The sequence below is a fragment of the Pyxicephalus adspersus genome, chromosome 10, assembly GCF_032062135.1.
Source record: "Pyxicephalus adspersus chromosome 10, UCB_Pads_2.0, whole genome shotgun sequence".
NCBI classification, from domain to species: domain Eukaryota; kingdom Metazoa; phylum Chordata; class Amphibia; order Anura; family Pyxicephalidae; genus Pyxicephalus; species Pyxicephalus adspersus.
Window position 1 is genome coordinate 55,582,932 of NC_092867.1, and position 11,975 is coordinate 55,594,906.

Consider the following 11,975-nt stretch of genomic DNA (forward strand, 5'->3'; position numbering starts at 1 on the left):
TCTTCCATAAACCCCCGTGATGGAAATCGTATCCTGGAATGTGAAGGGATTGAGATTCCCCCAACAAGCGCACTGCTGTTCTACGCCACTTAAATTACAAACGGATGTATCTATCCTTCAGAAGACCCACCTCTCAGCTTCCCATTTTCAATTGATGGCTAAAGATTGGGTGGGAGATGTAACAAAGGTTCTCTGTTTGTCTGTTGAGATGATTGGGTTACATACTCTGTCTGTCCCAATTATCTCCCAGACAGAGGAGATACATTGTGTGTTCGGTACGGGAGACTTTATAAACAATGTGGTTTTACTGTCTGGAGATGAGTGGGTTACATCCGGTGTCTGATCTAATTTTCTCCCAGACAGAAGGGAGACATTGGGTGGTGAGTGTCCCAGATTGTGGGGTAATTTCCATTGGTTGGTGTGTCTATCGCTGAGTTCTCCATCAGGTCCTGAGGGGAGGTCCCCTTGCATGGGGACTTGTATATATTACCAAGTGTGGCATCAATAAAGTTTTCTTCTTTCTTTTTCACCCTCAACTCACAGCCGTGTCTCGTGTTGTAGGGAACTGCTATATTACTGCTAGCTCTTGTAAGAGCTGCCCAACTGTACCCAGTTCTATAAGAGCTGTGTCGCGTTCTGTGGAAGATAGGATCCCACCACCACCCAAGCAGGGCCATACGTCCGCCAATGATAAATGTTTCTCTCTTTCCTTACAGGGACTGGACTGACTGAATCATGGAGACATCTCCACCCCTTGGAGAAGGACTTTACGCTAAGATTGATTCTGCTAGTATCCATCCCCTTGTGATCTTGGATCATGCCCCAGTTTCTGTGAATTTGACAGTTTCCTTGGTAAAACTGAATTTATATGGCAATTTCCTGCCTATCAGGCTAAGGATGAGAAATTTCAGCATCAGTTACAGTACTGGTGGCGTGATTTTGACTATCACCATGTGATACATAAAAACCATCCCCACCTGTATTGGGAGACGGCCAAAGTGGTCATTCGTGGTAAAATAATGGCATATGCTTCCTCAACCAAAAAAGAAAAAAAGAATCCTGTGATTTTTGGATTGGCCAGTACAACGCCACTATTCGCTCTTACTGTGAGGTGGAGTTTTTTTAGATACGGTAAAAAATCTGGAAAATTGCTGGCAAATCTTGCAAAAGGTTTTAGAGCCCCCCCCCCCCGCATTATAGCCATAAGGGACAAGCACCGGGTTGTTCAAAAATTCAAAAATCACCCAAGGACATAGCTACTATTTTTGCGTATTAATACAACGATTTATACACCTCTCAAAACACAAATTTTACTCAGGGAAAGACTTTTTTGGACCGTTTAGGTCTTCCACAGTTAACTGAGGAGGAACTAAACTATTTAAATGGGTCTATAACGGAAGAAGAAGTGCTCGGGGCTATCAAGAATTCTGGTAACTATAAGGCACCTGGCCCAGATGGTTTACCATCTGAGTTTTACAAAATTTTAATCAATGAGGTCGCTCCGTCATTGTTATCATTGTACAACTCTATGTACTCTCACGCCTCTTATCTAGAATCTGGAAGGCTAGTGTTTATTAAAGTTCTTCCAAAACAGTATAAGGATCCATTGGATCCTAGCTCCTACCGCCCTATATCTTTGTTGAATAAAGATGTTAAACTATTTTCCAAGATTCTAGCAGGCCGCTTGGCGGGCATCCTCCCTCGATTGGTCAGTCCTGCACAAACGGGCTTTATTTTTGGGAAATCCACTACCTATAATATTCGACAGGTTGCTTGGCGGGAAATAAAAAAGTTATTTAGATGCCATATAGGGCCCACTACTGCTACCCCTCTGCGCTCTACACCTTACTTTTCTCAAGGTCTTGCATACAAGGCATTTGAAGTATGGGATGAGAGGGGCCTTAGATGTCTGGGACAAATGTTAGATGATTCTCATAAACTTCTTCCATTTGACACGCTTAGACTCATATACGCACTGCCAGCACATCACTTAAAATACTATTTACAGGTTAAAACTACCTTTTTTGGGTCCACCGCCTTTTGCTCCAACTTATCGTTGCCACCAGTAGTCACACTTCTTTTGGGTGGAGCCTCTGCTAAACACTCCATATCTCTGCTTTATCCTCGCAAAATGTAAAGTACTGTTCCCACCCCTGTTTTACCGTCCTTTGTATTGAAATGGGCTTATTATTTGGACCTTTCCCCCACAGATACCCTGGATCTTTTGTATTTTAATTTTATTAAAAGTATTTTTTTTTTACATGATTGTGTGTTTCAAACATTTTTTATATTCATGATATCTACTAGACCCTTGTTCGACATATTTCTGTAAGTTACAGGTCTACAATTTAAAAAAAAAAATTCATGAAAAACAGTGTAACGCTTTTGGTACAGAAATCTAGACATCAGTGTAACGCCCAGGTGGTTAAGTAGGAGTTTGGTGTGGAAAACCATGCAGAAACCATGCAGACATTTGTACTCAATACTTGTAGAAAAAATGACACATTGCTGAACAATTGATAAACTACCCAAACTGGCATTACAATCCAGGCACAAAAACATTGCAGCAACAGATGAAACTAACAATAATGAGGATTACAAAGTCACATCAATGCATACCATCCAAGCACTTAATGACACTTCTCCCCCCCCCGCCAACCAGTGCAGTTAAATAATAATATTGAAAATGGATATGTATTTATATGCAGTTAATTGTATTTTGACATATTTACACAAGTGAAATCACTAAATGTTTTTTTAAACCACCTTTGACAATAATCCTTTTTTCAATTATTTCATTTCTATCAAGCCAAACTACAATGAATTTTAATTACATCACAAATGCTTGGTGACAATTTTTTACAATTCATACTATTGTGAGATGACATATTATAAAGTGCTAAGTAGTATATATACAGCTTGATCTCAGTTTGCAGTGTTGCAAAGTAAACCAAAAAGTATAAAAACAGTTACAAACAAATGTAACAATAAATTTATTATTTTGTGAATGAGTACAATGTAACCTAAAAAAGTAGCGCTTACCCAAAAGAAGATGAAGCATTAAAGATTCTAATTGACCTGTATTGGACTGTAGATACGCACAGAACAGAGAGCATGTGTGCGCTAATTATTTGCTATGATCTCACCATTGACAGCTTAACAAATCCTCCTTAATCACGCAGCTGAAATCTAATCGCCTTAAGTGGCAGATTCGCGACCGCTATTGCTCATTATTATCAAGGCAGGAATCCGGCTGGCAGTGAGGGGCGAGTGTACGAGCGCACTCGACTCCGGACTGCGGGAAACTGGCTCGCTGAAAGCGCCACCGTACGCGCATCCAGTGAGCGCGGATTTTATTGATGAATCAGGGCCAAGGTGTTTGATTGCTCCTGGGACCTCTTGAGCAACAGAGTTCAGCAACTGATTTCTGGCAATCCCCATTTGTTATGTTTTGTTATTGTTTTTTTTTGTATGGAAAATTGGAAAATGATGTTAGGGCAGGAGAAATATTTGTTTGATACAATATTGTTTATAGTCTGTGATTTTTTGTATGTTTCTGTCTGCCAATAAAGAAATATTAAAAAAAAAATCAGAAAAGACTGAAAATACAATAATTTTCTAGACTGTATAGTACTATATTTTGAAAACTGTGATTGTGTATTTACTTTGTGTTTATTTTGTATTATTTTGTAATGGATTGGATACAGGAGTTTGTAATGAATCCAATACAAAATATTTGAATTTCCCACCGCGTCCCGCCACGTTGACGGGCGCACGCACTGCTGTCATCAGGAATCGCGGAGGAACGCCAAGGGAAGGAGAAGACAGGAATCTGACCGAGAAGATGGGTATCCAATGCTGGAGACAGTCATCAACGTTGGAGAACTCTGCGGGAGGACCGGATCCGATGACAGCTCACTGGAGGATGCCAGCGCCACCTGGTAAGCGACGCTTGATTTTTTTTTTTTTTTAGCTTACCCTGAGCCTCGGGGTAAACGCTTTCAGGAAGTTTTTTCCCCCGAACTTGGCTTGGGGTAACCGCCCAGGAGGTTAAGAAAAAACTTTTCCTAACTCGGTGTAAGAATGTGTGTGCTTTTTCATCTGTATCACTTGACACTGTATAACACAACCTCCTGTGCCTAGTAAGACTGAACGAAAACATCTCCTGCACTCTGGACATGACAATGGATTTTCTTCTGTTGCACACATGTTAATAAGCAATAAGGGCATTTTTCTGGGCAAACCATTTCCCACATTGAGGACACAAAAACGGCATTCTCTGGTGCTTTATTACGGGGACTGTCTTTGTAAGAAAAACTTTTCTTAAAATCGTGTTGAACGTGTGTGTGTTTTCATTCGTATCAACAATGGGCAATGTAAAGAAACATTTCTTACAGCCAGAACATGAAAACAGTCTTGCATCTGTATAACTTTCCTTGTGCTTATTAAGAGTGATCAGTGTAGAAATGCATCTCTGGGCGTGAATATGGCTTCTCTCCCGTGTGTACATGTTCATTTCTCACATTATGAACTTGAAAATGGCTTTTTACCACTGTATATTCTGTAGTGTATATCGGTAGCAGGTTTCTTTGTAAAGCATTTTACACACATTTTATCTGTATAAATATGAATATTTTATCACCCTATCAATGCACAAATATATTCAATAAATGAAGGTTACTTCACAAATAATAGCTAGTCATTCAAACAGTTTAATTTAGGAACAAGTTGAAACATAAAATGCACAGCAATATTGGTTGATATAGGGATAGGAATTTCAATCAACAAGGTATACAGTAAATGAAAATAAGGTTGTTAGTGGGTTAACCCCTATAGTAATCTAATAATGGTTAGTACAAAATACATCAATTACAACACAGCAAAACAACATAACAATAACACAGACATATAAAAAACAATGTAGAAATGCAATCAGGAATATCTTATAGCTACCTGTTAAGATGTAAATGGGTACCCCAGGAGCCTGATTCCATAAGAACAGTGTCTTGCTAACTCCCTTGCTTCCATGCTTCTTGTATGGCTAACTATTTCTTGCCTACTCAGTGATTCATACTTACAGGCTTCCTTCCGCTGCTGGCTACTGGCTATTGGCTCTTGGCTCTTGCTGGTTCTGGCTGTCAACCATTCTCCCAGCTCCCAGTGTTATACAGTTAATTCCCATTAGGTATTATTTGGGCTCTTGGATTGTTTACTGGCTGTGATCTGTAAAATAACTATTGGTTGATGCACCCGCCCCCCCAGATTAGGATTGGTTAATCTAACTTCAGGAATTGAATGGACCTCCCAGCCTAATTTGATTTGGAAAGCTGGAGCTGAAATGTCTGGTCATCTAAGTGTAGGCGTCAAAAAAAGGTCCAGCTGGATCATCACCCCAATCCACCTGTCCAGTTATGGATCCATCTTGTGCTGACTCAGTTGATTGATTGATTGGCTTAATTGATTTATTACTCCTTGAAGGCTCTACTTGTAACCAGTTTGTTATGGGAACTAAATCTTTCTAGCTGTTTAGTGGCATCTGTTTAACCCCCCAACCGCTAAGCCCGTAATTTCTCGCACTAAATATTTTTGCTCTTTTGGATAACCCCGTATTTTTTCGCCTACACTAAAATCCCCACTTTGTTTATTGTACCTTGGTTCAGGTTCTTTGATAACCACTGATTAGGCATCTCGTAGGTGATCCAGATGGCTGGTACATGGAAAAACAGGTTCCCATGTTTAACCTCCCTAGCGGTCTAATTGCATCCAAATTTCCATGCAAAAAGCAGTACAATTTTTTGCATTGAAATTTATTTTTTATTGTAGTCTATAAATCTTAGGCATAACTCACCGACATTTAATAAATGTAACAAATTTATTAATAAACTTTAAATACCAAAACACAAAAATCTGTTAAAAAAATATTTAAACATGTTAACGATGTATGAGAAACACCAGAGAGTGTGTGTGTGGGGGCAGACTGGTCACATCTTTTGGCTGGTGACACACAATTATTATTACACAGTAATTATACAGTGCTGCGGCGCAAAGTCCATAGTCATGTCACACTAGCTGTCCCTCAAAGGAACTCACAAACCAGTGTCCCTACCATAGTCATATGTTTTATATATACATATGTCAAATATAATACAATTTAAGGTCAAATTTGGGGGAAGGCAATTAACTGTATGTTTTTGAAATGCGGAAAGAAACCAGAGTTTCCCACGCAAACACGGGGAGAACCTGCAAATTCCAGCAAATGCCTTGGCCAAGATTTGAACCTGGGACTTAACGCTGCAAAGCCAAAGTGTTAACCTCTGAGCCACTGTGTCACCAACAATGACATGATGTGAGGAGGAGAGCCGATGTCTAATGGCTCCTGACTCCCCTCACTGGGCACATACTGCCCCCCCCCCCCCCCATTACTGTCTACTGACAGAGGAGGAGGGAGAAGAGATTGTTGTAGTGACTGAACAGGGAGAATCGGTGGCTTTTTTCTGAACTCAGTGTTTATTACTCACCCGTGTTGTGGTTCAGAGTGTTAACCTCTGTGCCACTGTGCCGCCAACATTGACATGATGTGAGCGTTGGGACCCCATTCTCTTTTCCCCTTCTGATTATAAGGAAACATTTTACCTCATCTCCACCAATCCTACCACGCTTTCCAGGCTGCAACAAAATGTCCGCCGATCCTCATGCAACACGTAGATTGAAGATCCATCTATTTCACATTGAAGAATTAGCTTGTCCATTTCACCCCGTCTAGGATCTACATGTATACTATCTAAAGCAAAAAATCGTAAAGCATCTAAATCATAATTGTGTCCACTTAAGGGAGCAACAATTTTTCAGTTCGTAATTAGATATATATGCTCATATATTCTTTTTCTAAATTGGCGCCTAGTTTTTCCTACATATTACTGCCCACAGCTGCAGAAGGCTAAATATATAAAGGCTGTGGTTGCACAATTGACAAAATGACATGTATTCGAATTGGTGATTAGTATTACACCTGAGAGGTCCTGTCTGTAGCATCATATATTAATTTACAGTGCTTGCATGTATTGCTTTTAAAAGTACCAAGCTTTAAGCAAGTTGGGGAAAATGACTTATTTGTCTCTTATGGAGGACGCTTTCTTGAAAACAAATTATGGTCTCACAGAAAAAAATATACTAATATTAAGAACACTCCTTAACAAAGGCCAATATTTGGAACATATAATTCTAATTTTACCATGTTCTCTTGTGTATTCTATAAATAACTTAATTGTCTAATCCTCTTTAGGTTTACTTTGAGAAAACTATGCCTACTTTTTGATTTAACTTTTTGGTAAGCTTTTTTTTAGGGATTTTTTTACTACAGCCTCTTTACATCATTCTAATTTGCAAATCCCTTGCTTGTACTTCGAAATCTGTTGCACTGTAACAGTTTCTTTTCACTCCTAAATATTGGGAATATGAAATACTTTTGATCAGGGGGGTTGGATGAGCACTACAGGCAGACAGAATTGTGTTACTAGCTTTGGACTTTCAAAAAAGGGATGAGGTAAGCATACCATCAATACTTTTCCGAATGTAAATATCAAGAAAGGAGACATATCCAGAGTTATAATTCATCGTACATTTTATAGTTCAATTAGTCTTTATTGAATTTTTTCAAAGTATTTACAGGAAAACCAGAAAAAAAGAAAAATGAAGAAAGAGTAAATAATGCAAAATACAAATTACCAGTCTGGTATATCAAGTTAGAATACTTTTAATTACAATAGCAACAACGTATAAACATAACAGAATGTCAAATTGCCTCCAGATATTACAGAGGGGATGTTTTAACCAAACTTCCCATTTACCTAGAAATCTTTCATATGATATATTCATAGAGGCCAATAATTTTTCATATGCACAGCATAAATTCAGATCCACAATAACATCCATGTAACTAGGGATTTGAGTAACCTACCACAGCTTAGTGATATGTAATTTCGCTAACATCAATATATGACTGACGGTGGTCCTAAGATTACTAGGAAATTGTTCAATATTTATGTGTAGTAAGGCCATTGTTGGCGTAGGTGAGATTTAAATAAGAGTTAGGTCAAATATCAACTGGAATATCAAAGTCCAGTAAGGTCTAATTGATCTAAATTAAATGTGAAAGTGACCCTATTGCTTCACAGTCTCTCTAGCAGTGCTGAATGAGTGGTGAAAAATTTTGATTGTTTGTAGGGTTTGACATACCAGTGACTGATGATATGCTGGTAAAGATCCCAGTGATTTTCACATTCAGTAGCGTTAAAGCTTTGGCCAATGAGTAGGAAGATATATTCTTATCTAGTTCCTGGGGCCATTTCTGCGTGTTAACATATAGGGAAAATTCTAAGTTCTCACTGAGCACATTATAATATCTAGAAATACTCTTCTGATTAGGGATAAGCAAGAATGCCTCTGACATTCTCGCAAAAATTTTCCAGAGCTTCTGAAGGGTAGGCGAAATTTCGGCGAACCGATTTTGCCAATTTCATTGAAGTGCAGGTTCTCATGCTCTCTGGGCTGTACTTATCATTGATAATTGATAAGTACAGCCTGGGGAGCGTGGAAACCTGCGGTCACATCTGATTGAAGGCACGAGTGATCTGATTGAGTGCTTCCAACCAGCTGTGACTGCAGGCGAACTCCAGATGAACTCTCAATGGAGTTTCCCCATTGAGAGTTCATCTGAGTTCAGTTCCCACGGTCACCAGGCTGTACTTATCATTGATAAGTACAGTCCGGGGAGCGTAGGAAGCTGCGGTCACAGCTGATAGGAGGCACGCGGGTGCCTCCAATCAGCTGTGACTGCAGGGGAACTCCAGATGAACTCTCAATGGAGATTCTTCATTGAGGGATCATCTGAGTTCGGCGAGAACACAAACTCGTGGTGAATCACAAGGCCGTTCTCACATACATGTTCTGTAAATTTTGCCCACTCATCCCTACTTTTTATATGTGGAAGACTGTTGTAGATACAAACTTAAAGAAGCATCTATATATATTTCTGCTTTCAAATTAAGAGTTTTGGTAACATGCTTAATTTTCAGGTAAGAGAAATATTCATTGTTTGGAAACATCATATTCTGTTTGCAATGATGAGAATGATTTAATTCCAGTTGAGGTAAGCATATCTCTCAACTCAAGAATGTTGCAGGATATCCACTGTGACAAGGATAGCTGCTGGACAATCACTTCCAGAACTTTAATATCAGGGTAAATAGTCAAATTAGAATGTGACCTAGATAAGGGCAGAGTGGATGTTCTCCATATCTTAAATGTTACCTGGATGGTAGGATAGGGAGAGGAAGGCATGAGGAATTCTAGTTTAGTAGTTGCCACGTATTAGAGTTGGATAAAAAGCCAAAGTTTGTGCACAGAAGGGTGCCACCAGTAAGATATTTTGGAAAGAATAGATACAGCAACGTAGTGTAATAAATTCGGGATTCCCTTACCACTGAATCTTTTGTGTCTGGTAAGTATTTTGAAAGCACATTAAGGCCTCTTCTTATTCCATATAAAGGACATAAGTATATTTTGTAGTGTAGTAAAATACTTTTTGGGTAAAGGAATCATATTAGTACAATACAAAATTTACGGTGGTATGAACATTTTGACAGTTGAAACTCTCCCTGCCATAGAAATTTCACTCCTTCTATATTGATACAAGTCTCCAGGTAGTGTTGAGATAAGAGTAGAGAGGTTAACTTGAAATAATTGTGTGGAGTGGGAAAGAATAATAATCCCCAAAAATGTTATAGCTTTCACTTCCCACACATGAGGGAACTCAGACATAATGTGGAGTTTAAGGTACATTGGTATATGAATACCCAATATTTGTGATTTGGAAGCGTTGGTCTTGTAGTAAGAAACTTCACTGAACTCGTTTAGTATTTCCTGAATAGCCCTCAAGAATTTCTCTGGATTGGTAAGCATAAGAATTTTGTTGTCCGCCGAGAGACTAATCTTATGAACTATTATTGCAACAGAGTTAATGTGTACCGGTATATATCTGCTAGGGGTTCTAGCAGCAGTATAAAAATTACCGAAGATAGGGGGCAACCTTGGCACGTGCCGTTTGTAATTGGGTATGGTGATAATAAAACCCCGGATGTGAAAATTCTTGCAGGTGCTAGAGTACAGAGACATAATTGTTTTAAAAAAAGCAGTAAAACCAAATTTGTCCAATACCATAGACAGATATCCCCAATAAACTCTGTCAAACACCTTCTCCGTGTCTAAAGAAAGTTCCAGATGTTAATTAAACACCTGGTACCGTCAGGAGCCTGTCTATGTTTTACAAATCCCACTTGGTCAGGTTTGACCAAAGCAGGGATCATGTCTTCTAATCAATACAGCAAAAATCTTCCCATCAGTATTTAAGAGCTTCAAGTTGCTCTGTTGATAAGTAAGGTAGGTTTACCTTTTCTAATATACCTTTTATTTTAACAGCATTAGGTGGTGGTGTTGTCACATCAGAGAATAAATTATATAATGAAGAGTAGTCATTTCCAAAAGTGCTGGCAATAGTCTTGGGATTAGTACATTTTTCATGTGAAATTGGGTCAACTAATGAAATGATCTTAGATCTATTTCTCTGGTTTTTAAGGTGTCTGGCCAAAAAAGCTCCTGCTTTATTATTTAAGGCGTACTGTTGTGCCTTAAATTTTTGATGGGACTAACTTATTTAAAGGAAGAGATCTTAGTTGGTGTCTATCTTTCAGTAACGTACTTGTTAGAGATTGAAAATGGCATTTTTTGTTAGGGGCATCATTTATTTTAATACGGTCAAAAAGATCTGTGATTTGTTTCTGCCTCTGTTTTTTTCATATGAGCAAATTTTTATACAAACTCCTCGAATAAATGCCTTGTGGGCATTCCATAAAACAAAACGATCACTGTATCAAAATACATACGCTGTGCTTCTTCGACTTGACATGCGATATTTGTATGCAACATCAAAATAGTGTTACGTTTCCAAAGGTGGTCAGGTGGAGGAAAAGAATCTGTAAGTTCAATACTTATAGGCGCATGGTCCGAACAGGAGATTGTTCCAATGGAAGACGAGGTAATTTTTTGTAGTGACCAAATATCAGTCAAAAAATAGTTGATCCTGAAACAAAAAGCATGGGAGACAGAAAATTATGTGTAATCCCTTTCTGAATTATGTTGACATCTACAAATATTGTAGATATTATTGGTTGAAAAGAACTTTGCTAGTTGGAGTGGTGTACGCTAAGGATTAGTAGATGAGTCCATGGTGTATCAGCAGTTGCGTTGAAGTCGCCTCCTATTATTAAAATCTCTTGATGTACTGATGCAACCTTGTTAATAACTTTGGTAAGGAAAGGTCGTTGTTTCGTGCTGTCTGATTCTTTTAGGGGGTCTCCAAACTGACCATCAGAGATTTATTGCTACAATAGAGGAAAATAAATGTTTAGCAGTTAAAGCAAAGATATTGAAAATAAAACCAGGAAATCCATCAATCTTTATAGGCATACAGAATCACCCCTGTATAGGAGAGCTTAAGGTGTTATTTAATTGCCAGTAGGCAGATTGTTCAATAACGTATACTCGGAAGTCCATATAAGCATAAAAGTTCACAAACAGTTAATGGGGTGGATAAACCACTTATCTAGCACCTTTGGCACAGAAATGACTGTCCACCACCTTGCAATCTTATTCAAACTGGTTCTAACCGCAAGGGTCTTTTATCAGCCTTCAATGCAATTCTGTGCTCAGCTTTCAAGGTCATCCCGCTGATTGTTTCTGTTGTAGGTGCTGCTCTCTGAAAACAATCAAACAAAGCAGTAACTATTCTTCATAGAAGCAGAGTATATAGTTTGCTATATATACCCTGTTTCCCCGATGATAAGACACTGTCTTATTTTTTTTTGAAGGCCAAAATATGCTCTAGGGCTTATTTTCAGGGGGATGCCTTATTTACCCAT